Below are 17,976 nucleotides of genomic sequence, written 5' to 3' on the forward strand. Positions count from 1 at the left end.
TTCTCTCGAAGAAGGATTGTCCGACAACACCTCAAGAGAGAGAGCGTATGGGTGGGATTCCATATGCTTCGGCAGTGGGATCTATCATGTACGCCATGACATGTACACGACCAGATGTGGCATACTCACTAGGGGTAGTGAGTAGATACCAATCTGATCCAAGGGAGAATCACTGAAAGGTTGTTAAAACCATCCTGAAGTATTTAAGAAATACTAAGGACTAGTGGCTTATTTATGGTGAATCAGACTTAAGACTTATAGGGTTTACAGACTCTAGTTTTCAGTCTGATCACGATGACAGTAAGATTATGTCAGAATTTATTTTTATCCTTAATGGTGGGGCTATCTGCTGGAAGAGTTCCAAGCAACACACTGTGGCTGACTTAGTTTGCGAGGCAGAGTATGTCACTGCATCAGATGCTGCCAAAGAAGCGGTGTGGCTGAAAAAGTTCATCACCGAGCTCGGAGTAGCACCCTCCCTTGTTGGTCCAGTTCTGCTCTACTGTGACAGCTCTGGAGCCATTGCTCAGGCGAAGGAACCGAAGGCACACCAGCGGATGAAGCATATTTTGTGCCGCTACCATCTCATTCGAAAAATTATGGATCGAGGTGATGTCGACCTTTCGAAGATCGATGGGAAGGAGAACCTGGCTGACCCATTCACTAAAGCCATTGCGGTGAAGGAGTTCGACGACTACAAGTCGAAGATGGGTATTAGATACTGCACCGATTGGCTTTAGGCCAAGTGGGAGATTGTTGGAAATAGTGTCTCAAAGCCAATCGTCAGTTTATTGATGGTTGTGCTCATTTTTGTATATGTACATGAATTATGAATTAATAAAAATTATTTTGGTATTTTTCATCACAAAATATTTCATCTTCTAATGAACTCCTATGTTATGGTGAAGTCCTTAGGACTATTTAGACTCGACAAAGGAGGATTTATCGTTTAGTCCTTAAATCTGTTCATGATCAAATGATACGTTGTTAACAAGGATGACAATATTTATCAAGCATAGATTGTTGTGTGCCATATAGGTTGGTTGTCCTCTTAACCAATGAGTGTGGAGACACTGGTATGGCATACAGGTGAGATGTAAGGGTACATCTTTGCTGAATGTGACCGACTCTGGAGCTATTTCTTCTATCAAGATTTGCTCCGATGGAATATGGGTATAAATATCCCTCCGACTTGAGACCACTATGGTGACTTGCAAGCAACTCATTGCACTTAGGCACTGGACTACCAGAATTTCTAATTCAGAGACGAAAGGCTACTGGGTGTAGTCAAGTACTTGACTTGTCGGTGCGTGTGTCAAGATGGGATTGACCACTCCAGTTTAGGAGCTGTGTACAGTCATATTTTAATTTAGCAAAACCTTGACCAGAGTAGTCTTTGTGAGGAGTCACAGGACTGTTTGAGTTGAACACGATTTGGATGATCTAATCAGGGTTGACAGTTTAACCCTGAGTCGTCCTAAACACAGAGGTCAAAAGGATGAATTATACAGTAACCATATTCATGTAGGTTCTGAGTGTTGCGATTGCGACCATTCGATCTATCCGATCATCAGGTACCATTACTAGATGGTCACTTCGATTAGTACAGGAATTGGTTCCTGTACTACCGGCTTAGGTTCGAACTTGTGGGGTCACACACATTAGAGGTTCCTATCTGATCTGATGGCTGATGAAGAGTCCTAATTCTTATAGACTATGAGTCCTACATGTCTGGGACTATGATCAAGAATCAGGATTCTCTGATCATGAGTCCCACACATTTTGGGTACCGGGGTCAAGAGTCCCACTGGTTTAGGACTCTTCGATCAGGGTTACATATCGATGAATTCTGATACCCGATTACCCATCGGATTTGGACTCAATATTTATGAGAGATTTAATTAATAATTTAATCACTAATTAACTCGATTTGATTGAGTAATTAATTTTAGATCAAGTCCAATTGAATTGGATTTAGTTGGGTTTGACCTGATTAGGTTAAGAGTTGACCTAATCGTCGAGATGGTTTGGTCCCTGATATGATCAGGGATTGGGCTTCATCAATTCTTGATTTGATTAGGATTTTATTGAGCCTAATTAAGCCTAATTAAGTTGGGTTTAAATTAGTCTAATTGGGCCTAACTTATTTGGTTCAATTAGGTTGGTTTAAATAATGAAACCACCTTGACCCATTCTCCCTGCGCCACCTCACTTCCATTACGCCCATTTGAATTCACGAGAAGAAAGTTCTCATGAATTTTTCCTCATGCAAAGCCCTCCTCACGCCCTACTTTAATGCACCATATGAGTGGATAAGGATGATTGGTTGGCCATTCAAATTCAAAATAAAGTTTGAATTTGAATGAGCAACCAATCTTAGTGCCTTGACCTTATCCTCTTTTAACGCCCCATTTATTACACGAGAAAATGTTTCTCATGAAATCACTCACGCACAAATTAAGCCACGCCCTCCTCTCTCATGTCCTTAGTGGATAAGAATAAATTAGTTTCTATTTGAATTCAAAATTTAATTTGAATTCAAATGTGCAATTACTCATCTTTATCCTCTCACGTGGATAACACGTTTGACATTATTTTAAAAAGAGGAGAAGAGTGGGGCGTGTAAAAAAGAAAAATTTTGGAGAAAAAATCTGGATGTGAGAAATCTTTGTGTGCATGGTGAAGGTCAATATCCTTCTGAGAGAAAAAGAAATAAAAGAAATAAAAAAATATGCGCAGGGTTTCAGTGAGTTCTTCAGGGTTTCAGCCTGTAGTTCGGGAAGTGAGAAGGTGAGCTACGAGTGTCGTGAGCCCACCAAATTTTAGGAAGATCTTCAAAATTCTCTCAAGCACATCTGCTAACGATCTGGAGTATCCAAAGAATCGATAGGCATTGATCGAAGGAGTTCGATCAGCATCGGCCGTCGAAAGGGCTCTACAACGAGCTAGCACTCGTGAGGAGTCGATCAGATCGGGAACTTCGTGTGGATGATCCGCAGAGGCCAGACACACTGTGTGGCTGCATCATGATGATCAGACTCTTCCGACGGTGATCAGATTGCAGCGATCTACTACCCGCACAAAGGTATTGTGTTCTGAACACATTACAGTAAAGTGTTTACTGTTCAAATTCGAATTTTAAATTTAAATACATGCATGCTACATATCATATTTAGATCTTAGTGTAGGATAAATTTTTATTAATTAATTAGATTAATTAATAATTTTTACTATAAAATAGTAATTTTGAAAAAGTTTTAAAATTATTATTTTACCCCTGCACTGATTTTTTCCACATGAATGATACTATGCATCACATAAATATTATGTATATATGATTGAACTAAACAAGGCCAGCTCTGATACCACTGTAGGGTTTCAGGGTGGACATGCATAGCAAAAGCATAATGGATTTAAAAAATTTAAATTAAGAAATCTTAATTATTAAACTCATAAATCAGTATCTCCTTGATGATTAATAATTATATATAACATATATTCAAAATTAAATTCAAGCTATAGAAGAATACTTGCAGCGCTTAATCCAAATTTTGGTAGAACCTCCATCAGATACCCAAGTGTTCGCCCTCCATGTTGGGTTTTAGTCATGCAGTAAAAAATAATTTTTAAAATTTTAAAATCATACAAATCAGTAGCTTTATCAAATAAAACTATCAAGTCGGAATCCAAATCCTAAAATCACCTTACTGATATCGATCAAAGCAAAAATAAGCATGCATAGGGATAGAATTTTATACTTTCACCAAAATGAAAAAGTGGCATGTTGGTGTTCTCCACAAGACCCCAAGATAAAAGTCCTCTAATGATGATCCACATGGAAGATGGCCAAGGTCCTTCCCAATCGGTGCACTGCTGCAGCCTTGTCCCCTAAAGAACACTGCCGGCTTCAAACTTGTATCACGATCGCACCAAAGCCCAGTTGCTTTCAATCTTGCCATCAGAATGACACTAAGAAGACACTCTTTAGATGTCACACAACCTAGAATTTAATTTTTGGCTCCAACATATGAAAAAATCAAATCCTAGGGCACTCAAGCAATACTTGCTGAAAATCTCACCACCCTTGTAGCTACTTTTGCCACTCAAAATTATCTCTTTTTTTCCCTCTTTAAGAAGGACTCTTTATTTCACATGCCAAAATAAAGGGGGGCGGCATTTATTTTTGTATGTGGGTTCTGGTGGGCACAGAGAGCTCCTTCTTCACTTGAAAATCTTTCAAGTTAGATAAGGATCCAATTTAAATTGACCCAATCCCATTGGATCAAAGGCAACTGGTCTAGGTTAGCTCAAACAATTTGATCTAAACCAATTTGAAAACTTGGGTTAACATAATGTACTAGCATATCAAATTAACCCATAGAATTTATATTAAACTCTAATTAGATCAGACCAAGGTCAAATCCCAAAGTGTGTGATCCATTGGGTTACAAATCTAGCCAATAGTGGACCCAGACTTTTGACGTAACCCTAATTCGATGAGATTAGGTCACCCGAAGAGTCCCAATCAACTTGGACTCTTCTAAATTGATTACAAAATCTAATTCTTTTAATTTTGATGAGCCTACAAGTCAAGATTGATGTCTAGCAACATGTCACGACTATCCGAAAGATTTAAAATTTTGATAAAAAAATATCAAAATACTCTTCAGTGGCAAGGTCCCGTGTAATTCAATCTTTCAATCAAACAACATCTCAGATAAGTTGTGGGCATGAAAATATGTCAAACCTAATCACTTATCATTTTGTATCTTGATCAGAAAGTGATGATTCAGTTGATGATACATTAGAAACTCTTTTCTAATTATCATCCTGCTTTAGCCAAAGACTTCTAGAATCACCATCCTATGAGATCACATAGGATGTTTGCTCTCCTTATTAGGAGTGACTGATCCCTTATTGGTCACTCACAATCTCCATACACTTTTCACCATATCCAAAACATCTCACATAAGGATCAGAGAATCAAGTTAGGTAGTCAACCAGAACATGGATCCAAGTACATAAGGTACTAAAATGACTTCAGGTCTAAGGATCACTTACATAACTCCCACTAGAGAATCATTAGTTGACATATAAATAAGACTTCATCTGATATTCTCTCACAGGTCAATTCAGAGAACTCATTCTCTAATGAGCACCCATATCCTTATATTAATATCCCCACACAAATGGTTGTGAGATCAACCATCCTCATTTTTGAGCATATATAAGACATGCCAGTCTTACCGGTATCATTGATCTCCGACTCAATATACCAACGACTAGGAATGTTCTAGGTTAGGGCTATCAAGAAATTAGGTCTCACTGGCGTGATCTCATTATAGTCCTAAAATCATTATCCAAACCTATGGGATTCATTATAATCTTAAAATAAATAAGATGCAGCATATAATGAATCAAAAAATCTTATTTTATTAATAATAAATATCAACTACATGAGTCTGAAAGATAAATTATAATAAATATCTTATCGCATCCTATATGCGATTGGCTTGTAAGGCATTATTCTTTCAATCTTTCACTTGCACTTAAAGTCAATCGTCCCTATACTTGATACCCATACTATCAAGGTGGCGGTCAAACTGTTGTACTAACAAGAACTTAGTGAATGGGTCCTCTATATTATTTTTGGTATGAACTCGCTCCACGATCACATCATGTCTTTCGACTATCTCTCGAATGAGATGAAACCATCTTAGGATGTGCTTGGATTTATGGTGAGACCTTGGATTTATGGAACCATTTTAGTCTGTGTGGATTCTAGTACCCACTAAGGAATTAAAGTAATTCCTCGAATTGGAGGTTGAGGCTACTAGTTCGTAAAAATACTGGGAAAAATTTTAGACTAAAGTCCAAATCTTTAGTATTAATAATTTATGTACTAATAAAGGTCTGATTTTCTTTTATGTAGCTATGGCCACTACCCTGTCACTCTGATCATTATTAGATAATGACAAGCTCATGGGACCTAATTTCGATAGCTGGTATCAAAAATTAAAAATTATCCTTGAGCATGAGTGGATCCTTTATGTAGTAACGGATCTGGCACCTGAGGAGCCAGCCCCGAACGCTAGAGGGATGGTCCGAGACACTTATCAGAAGTGGCTCAATGACCGCACCACCGTTCGGTGCATAATGCTGGCGGCAATGAATGATGAGTTCAGCCACAGGTTCGAGAATGCCCAGCCACAGGAGATGCTTCAAATATTGAACGACTCTTTTGGCATGCCTGACGATGTTGAAAGGCACAAACTAGTTATGCCATTTTCAATGCTCGGATGAGGGATGGGGCCTCAGTCACTGATCATGTACTGTACATAATCGAAATGATTGAGTGCCTAAGTAAACTGGGCTTTTTCTTGTACGAGCAGCTCGATAAGGATGCGATCCTTAATTCTTTGCCCAAGTCCTTTCTCCCCTTACTTATTTTCGGATGACAAAACCTGCAGTGAACTACCACGGCTTGTTGGGGGTGCTGCAGAACTTTGAGAAGGACAACCAGCTCCATAAGGAGTCTGTGAATGTTGTGGGAGGATCTTCTTCTGATCGTCGACCCTTTAAGAAAGGGAAGAAGAACAAGAAGAAGAAGAATAAGAAGGTGCAGCCGCATGCAGAGACGTCTGCACAGGGTCAGACCAAGAAGCACAAGCTTGACCAGAGCCAGACGGAGTGCTTCTTTTGCAAGAAGTAGGGCACTGGAAGAGAAACTATCCTCTATACATTGCCTCCCTGGATCCGAACAGGCTGAAGAAGAAGCAAGATAATTATATGATATACCTTTCAACTTTTTCATTTGTGATACTACTGCCTGAAAATTGGATACCGGAAGCCCTTATCATATATGTAATTCAATGCAGGGTCTGCAGGTCAGTAGGAGATTTGATGAAGGCAAGTGGTTCCTGAACGTTGGAGATGGAAGCAAAGTTTCAGTTCTAGCTTTAGGAATAATGAACCTTGTAATCAACTCTCGTAATGTAATTCTGAGTGAATGTCACTATTGTCCAAGTTTTTTATTAAATATTATTTTGGTAGGCCTTTTGGCCATGTACAGTTATAAATTTTTAATAAAAAAATATGTTTGCAATATCATTTTGAATGGTGTTACAATGTTTGTTGGACAACTAAATAATGAAATTTACTTACTATCACAGCCTGTTAATATGGTTCAAATCTCTGATAAATACCCTAGAATGGATAATATGTCAGAAGTCTACCTTTGGCACTGTAGGCTAGGTCATATCAATAAGAACAGGATAAACAGGTTGGCTCAAGAAGGAATTCTTGAAGTTGGTGATTGTGAATCACTTCCAACCTGTGAGTCCTGTCTTCTTGGGAAGATGACCAAATCACCTTTTACTGGAAAAGGTGAATGAGCCAGTGAACTCTTGGGTCTTATACATTCTGATGTATGTGGACCCATGAGATCAGTGCAAGAGGTGGATATTTCTACTTCATAACCTTCACAGATGACCTATCGAGATATGGGTATGTCTACTTAATGAAGCATAAGTTGGAGTCGTTTGAAATATTCAAACTATTCCAAAATGAGGTAGAAAAATAAACTGAAAAGTGTATCAAAACTCTTCGATTTGATCGAGGAGGTGAATACATTTCCAATGAGTTTCTGACATATCTTGGGGAGAATGAGATTCTCTCTCAGTGGACTCCTTCTGGAACACCACAGCATAATGGTGTGTCTGAAAGGAGGAATCGGACCTTATTGGACATGGTTCTATCCATGATGGGGTTTGCTAGTTTGTCGATCTCCTTCTGGGGATATACGCTCGAATCAGCTTGTTACCTTCTAAATAGGATTCTGAGTAAGTCTGTAACCAAAACTCCATATGAGATATGGATAGGACGTAAGCCAGTACTCTCGCACCTTAGGGTTTGGGGGTGTCCGGCTTATGTTAAACGTTTAATTACGGACAAGCTTGGACCTAGGTCTGACAAGTGTTATTTCATGGGGTACCCAAAAGAGACCAAAGGGTATTATTTCTACCTAGCTGATGAGCAAAAGGTGTTTGTTAGCCTTAAGGCAATTTTTTTGGAAAAGGAGTTTTTTGGTGAAGGGACTGTTGCCTCTAAGGTCGAACTTGAGGAAGTTCGACAGGTGAAAAAATCGACACAAGTTGCTGAACCTGAACCAGATTTGGTTAGATCAGATCCAGAGCCCATTGTTCCTGCACCTTTAAGGTGGTCTGGTAGAGTACCACATCAACCGGACAGATATTATGATTTCTTGGTCCGGGATGGCGATCCTGTCGAACTTGATGAAAATAATGAGAATCCGATCACCTTCATGGATGCAATGTAGAGACCTGACTCTGAGAAATAGCTAGAGGCCATGAAATTCGAAATAGAGTCCATGAAGGTCAATGATGTGTGGACATTAGTTGACCCACCCGAAGGAGTAAAACCCATAGGGTGTAAGTGGGTCTTCAAGAGGAAGAGGGGCACAGATGGAAAGGTGGAGACCTATAAAGTCTGTCTGGTTGCCAAGAGATATCGTCAACGTTATTGTATAGACTATGACGAGACATTTTCTCCTGTGGCAATGCTCAAATCCATTTGGATTATGCTTGCGATAGCTACCCATCTGGACTATGAAATCTGACAGATGGATGTGAAGACAGCTTTCCTAAACGGAAAGCTGGACAAAGAGGTGTATATGATATAACCTGAAGGGTTCATATCCACAGATGAGTCTAAGGTGTGCAGGCTACAGAGGTCCATTTATAGACTTAAGCAGGCATCCCAGAGTTGGAACATACATTTTGATAGGACGATCAAGACGTATGGCTTCATTAAGAATGGAGAAGAGCCCTGCATTTATAAGTGGGCTAATTATCCAGTAGTGGTATTTCTTATATTGTATGTGGATGACATTCTCTTAATCGGGAATGATGTCTCTGCATTACAAGGAATAAAGATTTGGCTGTCGTCACAGTTCTCCATGAAGGATCTGAGAGAAGCTTCCTACATCCTAGGGATGAGGATCTATAGGGATAGATCTAAAAGGTTGCTTGGCTTATCCCAATCCACGTACATTGATACTATGCTGAAGAGGTTCAGCATGAAGAATTCCAAGAAAGGCTATCTACCGATAGACCATGAAATTTCTCTCTTGAAAAGGAATTGTCCGATAACACCTCAAGAGAGAGCGTATGGGTAGAATTCTATATGCTTCGACAGTGGGATCTATCATGTACGCCATGACATGTACACGACCAGATGTGGCATACTCACTAGGGGTAGTGAGTAGATACCAATCTGATCTAGGAGAGAATCACTGGAAGGTTGTTAAAACCATCCTGAAGTATTTAAGAAATACTAAAGATCAGTGGCTTGTTTATGGTGAATCAGACTTGAGACTTATAGAGTTTACAAACTCTAGTTTCCAGTCTAATCATGATGACAGTAAAAGTGTGTCGAGATTTATTTTTACCCTTAATGGTGGGGCTGTCTGCTGGAAGAGTTTCAAGCAGCGCACTGTGGCTAATTCAGTTTGCGAGGTTGAGTATGTTGCTGCATCAGATGCTGCCAAAGAAGCAGTGTGGCTGAGAAAATTTCTCACCGAGCTCGGAGTAGCACCCTCCCTTGTTGGTCCAGTTTTGCTCTACTATGATAGCTCTGGAGCCATTGCTCAGGCGAAGGAACCGAAGGCACACCAGTGGACGAAACATATTCTGCGCCACTACCATCTTATCCAAAAAATCATAGATAGAGGTGACATCGACCTTCAAAAGATCGATGGGAAGGAGAACCTGGCCGATCCATTCACTAAAGCCATTACGGTGAAGGAGTTCGATGACTTCAAGTCGAAGATGGGTATTAGATACTGCACCGATTGACTTTAGGCCAAGTGGGAGATTGTTGGGAATAGTGTTTCAAAGTCAATCATCAGTCTGTTAACGGTTGTGCTCTTTCTTGTATTAGTATATAAAATATAAATTAATAAAAGTTATTTTGATATTTTTTATCATAAATTATTTCATCTTCTAATGAACTCCTATGTTGTGGTGAAGTCCTTAGGACTATTTGGATTCGACAAAGGAGGATTTGTCGTTTAGTCCTTAAACCTATTTGTGATCAAATGATATGTTGTTACCAAGGACAACAACGTTTATCAAGCATAGGTCATTGTATGCCATATGGGTTGGTTGTCCTCTTAACCAAGGAGTGTGGAGACACTGGTATGGCATACAGGTGAGATGTAAGGGTACATCTGCACTGAACATGACCGACTCCGGAGCTTTTTCTGCTGTCAAGACTTACTCCGATGGGATATGGGTATAGCTGTCCCTCTGACCTGAGACTGCCACAGTGACTTGCAAGCAACTCACTGCACTAAGGCACTGGACTACCTGAATTTCTAAGTGACGGAAGGCTGCTGGGTGTAGTCAAGTACTTGATTTGTCGGTGCGTGTGTCAAGAAGAGGTTTAACCACTCCTATTTAAGGAGCTGTGTACAGTCATGTTTCAATTTAGCAAAACCTTAGCCAGGGTAGTCCTAGTGAGGAGTCACAGGACTGTTTGAGTTGAGCACGATTCGGATGATCTGATCAAGGTTGACAGTTTAACCCTGAGTCGTCCTATACACAGGGGTCAAAAGGGATGAATTATACAGTAACCATATTCACATAGGTTCTGAATGTTGCGATTGTGACTATTCAACATATCCAGATATCAGGTACCATTGCTAGATGTTTACTTCAATTAGTACAGAAATTGGTTCCTGTGCTACCGGCTTAGGTTCAAACCTGCGGGGTCACACACATTAGAGATTTCTATCTGATCTGATGACTGGTGAAGAGTTCCACTGGACTGGGACTCTTCGACCAAGAGTCCTAATGCTCAGGGACTCTGAGTCCTACGTGTCTGGGACTCTGTGATCAAGAATCAAGATTCTATGATCACAAGTTCCACACATTTTGAGTACCGGGGTCAAGAGTCCCACTAGTTTGGGACTCTTCGATCAGGGTTTCATATCGATGGACTTTGATGCCCAATTGCCCATCAAATTTGGACTCAGTATTTATGAGAGATTTAATTAGTGATTTGATCACTAATTAACTCAATTTGATTGAGTAATTATTTTTGGATCAAGTTCAATTGAATTGGATTCAGTTGGGTTTGATCCGATTAGGTTAAGAGTTGACCTAATCGCCAAGGTGGTTTGATCCCTGATCTGATCAATGATTGGGCTTAGTCAATTTCTGATTTGATTAGGATTTTATTGAGCCTAATTAAGCCTAGTTGTGTTGGGTTTAACTTAGTCTAATTGTGCCTAACCTATTTTGATAAAGTTGGTTCAATTAGATTGGTTTAAAATTTCAAACCACCTTTGACTTATCTCCCTACGCCACCTTACCCACCTGCACCTATTTGAATTCATGAGAAACAAGTTCTCGTGAATTTTCTCCCATGCAGAAGCCTTCCCACGCTCCTCCCTTGTGTTTCATTTGAGTGGATAAAGATTGATTAGTTGGCCATTCAAATTCAAATGATGTTTGAATTTGAATGAGCAACTAATCCCATGCGCCACCTTATCCACTTGTGTGCCACTTGCTCTACACGAGAAAAAGTTTCTCGTGTAAATTCTCCACTCACAAAGAACCCATGCCCCTTCTCTTCTCATGCCTTGAGTGAATAAGGATAGGTTGGTTGGCATTTAAATTCAAATTCGATTTGAATTCAAGTGAGCAACCACCTAGCTTTATCCTCTCACACGGTGAAAATACTGTAAAGATGCGGTCTTGCACCATTTTAAAAAGAAAGAGAAGGTGGGTGTGCATATATCTGATTCGAGAGAAAAAGGGTGGCATGAGAAAGGCCTTCTGCATGAGAAAAAAAAGAAGAGAGAAAGGGCGTAGGGTCTTTTGTGAGTACCCTAGGGTTTCTGCCTAGGGTTCAGAAAGTGAGAAGGTGAGCTACGAGTGTTGTGAGGCCACCAAACTTTAGGGAGAGCTTCATCAATCTCTCAAGTTTCTTTGCTGATGATCCATAGCATCCGAGGAGTCAGCAGACATCGATTGAAGGAGTTCAATCAGCATCGGCCATCGAAAGGGTTCTGCAACGAACTAGCATTCGTGAGGAGTCGATCAGACTGAGAGCTTCATGTGGATGATCTGTGGAGGCCAGACATACTGTGTGGCTATATTGCGATGATCTGACCTTTTCAACGGTGATCAGATTACAGCAATCGACTATCTGCAAGAATGTAATGTGTTCTGAACACATAACAGTAAAACGTTTACTGTAGAATTTAAAATTTTAAATTTAAATGCATGCTATATATATCATATTTAGATCCTTGTGCAGGGTTAATATATGTTAATTAATTAGATTAATTAATAATTTTTATTATAAAATTATAATTTTGAAAAAGTTTCAAAATTATTGTTTTACCCCTGCACTGAAATTCACTTCAAAAACTATATAGTTAAGCAGCGTATTCTAGCATAACTTTCATGATCTCGAAAGGTACCATACTTTTCATATTGATCGACGTTCAAATATATCTGTTGGTGCAGAATTCCACCGACATCGAAGAAGCTGGAGTTGAGATGCCCACGGCTACCGTCGGGACTTGCAAGGGAAGTCTAAATCGGAGTTAGGGGTGCTCCGACAAGACCCTTCGATGCTCAAGTCAGTACTCTGCTTCAACAGAAATAGAGTGCTCAAATAAGATTTTGACAGAGTTTCGAGATAGAGTTTTGAGCTTAGAGAAGAACGTATCTGGGGTCCCTTTTTATAGATGGAGAGTGTAACTGATTGACAGCAACATTTGTAACCGCCTGGTAGTGGGCTGTTCAGGGCCACACGGAGTTTGTTATGGAGAGTAGTGATGTCAGAGGACCCTTCAAGGCCACGTGGTGTTGCTCCTAGATTGATTTTGATGACTACAAAATAGTTTGAAGGGATACAAATATTTTTTATTTTGAAAAAGACCTTATGCTCTACAGGGACAAAATCATAATTTCATCAAAACTCTGATTTGATAGCATCATCGTGTAGAACAAATGATATGTAATCTATTGGTGAAAGTTTCATGGTTTTTGGACTTATATTTTTGGAGTTATGAAGGTTTGAAGTTCATGAGTCGACTCATGAGTCAACTCATGAAACTATGAGCTGATTGGCACGCAAAGATTAGCCATGGCATGCTGGTTTTCTGGCTTGGCACGACCTGTGAGTCGACTCATGAGTCGACCCACAAGGCATGAGTCGACTCATGAGTCGACTTCTGCTGTTTTGGGCCAAGAAAATCCAGAAACCAAATCTCTGGACTTTGCAACAGCGGTCGACTCATGAGTCGACCCCTGAGGCATAAGTCGACTCATGAGTCGACTCATATGATGGGATTTGCCTGTAACGGCTAGTTTTTGGCCAGATTTGGTTGCTTTTTAATGCTGCTTTTTGTGCTCTAACGGCTCTTTTTCTGCCTAGTTTGTTTTCCCTTGTCTCTTAAGGCTATAAAAGGTTTCAAAAGGTGGAAAACAAAAAGTAGAGAGATCCAAATATCCAAGAGGCATTCAAGTGATTTGAAAAGAGAAAATCAAGAGCATTCAAGAGGGCATTCAAGTGCATTCAAGAGAAGATTTTTCAAGCCAACTACTCAACATCATACAAGAGCTCATTTAAAAGCCTTCAAGAAGCCATCAATCAAGCTCACCAACTCCTCAAGCATTTACTTCATCTCTCATCCACTTTGAGGAAATTCAAGAGGGGCTTCTTCATTTGAGTAAAGCATATTTATTGTTATATTCGCTCACTTAAGGAGCTATTCTTGTACTTATTTGTGCTCTAAACTGACTTTATCTTGTGAGTAATTATTTTTGTTTTGGAGGGTTTCCAAAATAAGGAAAGGTTGATCCGAACCTGAAATCGGAGTGTATTGGGTCGGCTTGTACCCGAAAAACAAGTGGACTAGCTTGGGATAGCTAGTGTCGGAGTTTCCGATGGTTGTATTCGAGTTGAATACAAAGTATAGTGGATTAGAATTCCCAAGTAGGAGCTTGGGGAGTGGATGTAGGTGCAAGGTTGGCACCGAACCACTATAAATCATTGTGTTTATGGCATGCTTTATTGTTTCTCTTTAATTCTCCATTATATCCTTGCATTCTTGTTTTAAGTAATTAATCTCAAACTAAAGTCTCTCTCCTCATTCATCAAGCTTTTGATATATAATTTTTACAAGTAATTAGTTAAGCCTAAAATTTTTAAAACCCAATTCACCCCCCCTCTTGGGTTGCATAGCTGGGCAACAAGTGGTATCAGAGCCCGGTGCTCTAGCCCTTCTTTGATCTAACAATCAAAGAGCCAAAGATCTATAGCAACCCACGTCGGCACTTCTCTAGCCGAGGGGCAATCTACCAACCGACCTCCACTTTTCAATAGGTCTAATTACACCTATTGGAAAGCTCGGATGAAGATTTTCATACAAGCACTAGACTATGATATGTGGAGTATCATAGTGAACGGTCCACACACACCCACCAAGATAATAGATGGTGAGGAGTCAACCAAACCCGAAAGAGAATGGGATGAGGTTGATAAGAAATTGGCACAGTTAAATGCTAAAGCTATGAATGTTCTTTATTGTTCACTTGATGCAAATGAATTTAATCGCATTTCTACCTGTGCATCTGCTAAAGAAATATGGGATATGTTAGAAGTAACCCATGAGGGAACAAATCAAGTAAAGGAGTCTAAAATAAACATGCTTGTACATAAATATGAGTTATTTAAAATGGAGCATGATGAGTCCATAACTGCTATGTTTACTCGCTTTACTGACATAATTAATGGTTTGAAGAGTCTTGGCAAATCTTATACTAACAGTGAGCTTGTAAGGAAGATTCTCAGGTCATTGCCAAGAACCTGGGAAGCCAAGGTGACTGCTATCCAAGAAGCAAAGGACTTGAACACTCTACCTCTAGAAGAGCTTCTTGGATCCTTGATGACTCACGAGCTTAGCATGAAGCAACATCAAGAGGATGAAGTCAAAAAGAAGAGAACCATTGCCCTCAAATCCACAGCCTCTCCTGATGAAGAAACTGACGACACAGAAGATGAAGAACAGGATGAAGAAATGGCACTCATCACCCGAAGATTCAAGAAGTTCCTAAGAAAGAGGAAACAGGGAATGAGAAAGAGACCTTTCACAAAAGGGGAACAAAGCAAAGAGAAAGAAAAAGATCAACCTCTTATATGCTATGAGTGCAAGAAGCCGGGGCATTTCAAATCCGAATGTCCACAATTGAAGAAAGGTCCCAAAAAGTTCAAAAAGAAGGCAATGATGGCCACATGGAGTGCGAGCGACGACTCAAGCTCCGATGAGGAGACCTCAACAGAACAAGCCAACCTGTGCCTTATGGCACACGATAATGAGGTAATTTCTGAAACCCCTAGTGAATTTACTTTTGAAGAATTGCATGAAGCCTTCAATGATTTAATTGATGAATTAAAGAAACTAGGAATGAAAAACAAAGAACTAAAATTGAAAAATCAGTCTTTAGTAAAATAAGCAGAAAATCTTTCAATTGAAAAATCTACTTTGCTTCAAGAGAACCAAAGCCTAAAGAATGATATTAATAAGCTGAAACCTATAGTAGATAAATTCACCTTAAGTTCAAACAAACTAAATATGATTCTTGAAAATCAAAAGGCCGTATATGATAAGGCCGGACTTGGCTATAACCCCTTAAAGAAACAAAAATTTCTGAAAAATATTTATGTAAATTATTCAAGTAACAAGCCTACCAATACTACTTGTTTTAAATGTGGTAGAATAGGACATAAATCTTACACTTGTGCAAACATAACTGTAAAGAAAATATGGGTTCCAAAAGGAACCATCTTGACTAACCAAAAAGGACCCAAGAAAGCTTGGGTACCTAAAACAAAAACTTGATATTTGTTTGCAGGTGTGTCTAGCATCCCATGGAGAAAACAGGAAATGGTATCTGGACAGTGGATGCTCGAGACACATGACTGGTGATGAATCACAATTCATCACGCTTGATGCTAAGGATGGAGGGATGGTCACCTTTGGAGATAATGGCAAAGGAAAGATCATCGGGATAGGTAACATTGGTATCACTCCCTCCAAATATATTGAAAATATTTTGTTAGTTAAAGGTTTAAAGCATAACTTACTTAGCATTAGTCAATTTTGTGATAAAGGGTATAAAGTAGTTTTTGAATCATCTATTTGTATTGTGACTAGTCCTATTAATGATGGCATCAAATTTATAGGACATAGACATGGCAATGTTTATATGGTAGATCTAAATGATTTAGCCAAATTAGACATGCAATGCCTAGTATCCTTAAATGCTAAAGTTAATGAGACTAGTTGGCTTTGGCATCGTAGACTTGCTCACATTAGCATGCATTCTCTTTCAAAATTAATTAAGAAAGAATTAGTTCATGGCTTGCCTAAACTGAATTTTGAAAAAGATAGGATTTGTGATGCATGTCAACTAGGTAAGCAAACTAGAGTTTCATTTAAATCCAAAAATATTGTTTCAACTTCTAGACCATTAGAGCTTTTGCATATGGATTTATTTGGACCAACTAGAACCACAAGTCTAGGAGGAAAACGATATGGTTTTGTAATAATAGATGATTATTCACGTTTTACTTGGGTTTTCTTTTTGGCACACAAAGATGAAACTTTTCATATTTTCACTAAATTTCATCAAAAAGTCACTAATGAAAAAAGATTTTAATTCAAAATATTAGAAGTGACCATGGAACTGAATTTGAAAATCAAGACTTTGAAAAATTTTGTGATGAGAATGGAATCGGCCATAACTTCTCTGCTCCTAGAACACCCCAACAAAATGGGGTAGTTGAAAGGAAAAACAGAACCTTAGAAGAAATGGCCCGTACCATGCTTTGTGAAAGCAACCTTCCAAGATATTTTTGGGCGGAAGCTATTAACACAGCATGTTATATTTTAAATCGTGCTTTGATCAGACAATTTTTAAAGAAAACCCCCTATGAACTTTGGAAAGGAAGAAAACCAAATATTGCATATTTTCATGTTTTTGGCTGCCGATGTTTTGTATTAAATAATAGCAAGGAAAGACTTGGTAAATTTGATGCAAAATCAGATGAAGCAATCTTTCTGGGTTACTCCTCTACTAGTAAAGCTTTTAGAGTTTTTAATAAAAGAACTTTAGTAGTTGAGGAGTCCATTCATGTTATCTTTGATGAATCTAACGATCTTCCTTCAAGGAAGAATGAGGGTGTTGATGATGCAGATCCATTAATAGAAGGTATGAAGGAGATCACTCTGAAAGATTCAGCCACTCCAGAGGACAAGGAACAAGAAGACAAACAAGATGAGATAGGTGAGGAAATTCAAGAACAACCTCAAGGTACAAATGACCTACCCAAGGAATGGAGGTATGTTCACAACCACCCTAAGGAGTTAATTATTGGTGATCCTATGCATGGTGTAAAAACTCGCTCTTCACTTAGAGATGTGTTTAATCATTGTGCTTTTGTATCTCATTTTGAACCTAAAACTATTGAAGAAGCTGAAAAAGATCATAATTGGATTAATGCAATGAAAGAGGAACTTAATCAATTTGAAAGAAATAATGTTTGGACTTTGGTTTCAAGACCTAAAAACTGTTCAATAATTGGCACAAAATGGGTCTTTAGAAACAAATTAGATGAGCATGGTAATGTAATTAGAAATAAAGCAAGATTGGTTGCTAAAGGATATAATCAAGAAGAAGGGATTGATTTTGATGAAACCTTTGCACCAGTAGCTAGATTAGAAGCCATTAGACTTCTACTTGCATATGCTTACTTTATGAAATTCAAATTGTTTCAAATGGATGTTAAAAGTGCATTTTTAAATGAATTTATTGCTGAAGAAGTTTATGTAGAACAACCCCCTGGATTTGAAAATCATGCCTTTCCTAATCATGT

The sequence above is a fragment of the Elaeis guineensis genome, chromosome 13, assembly GCF_000442705.2.
Source record: "Elaeis guineensis isolate ETL-2024a chromosome 13, EG11, whole genome shotgun sequence".
Taxonomy (NCBI): domain Eukaryota; kingdom Viridiplantae; phylum Streptophyta; class Magnoliopsida; order Arecales; family Arecaceae; genus Elaeis; species Elaeis guineensis.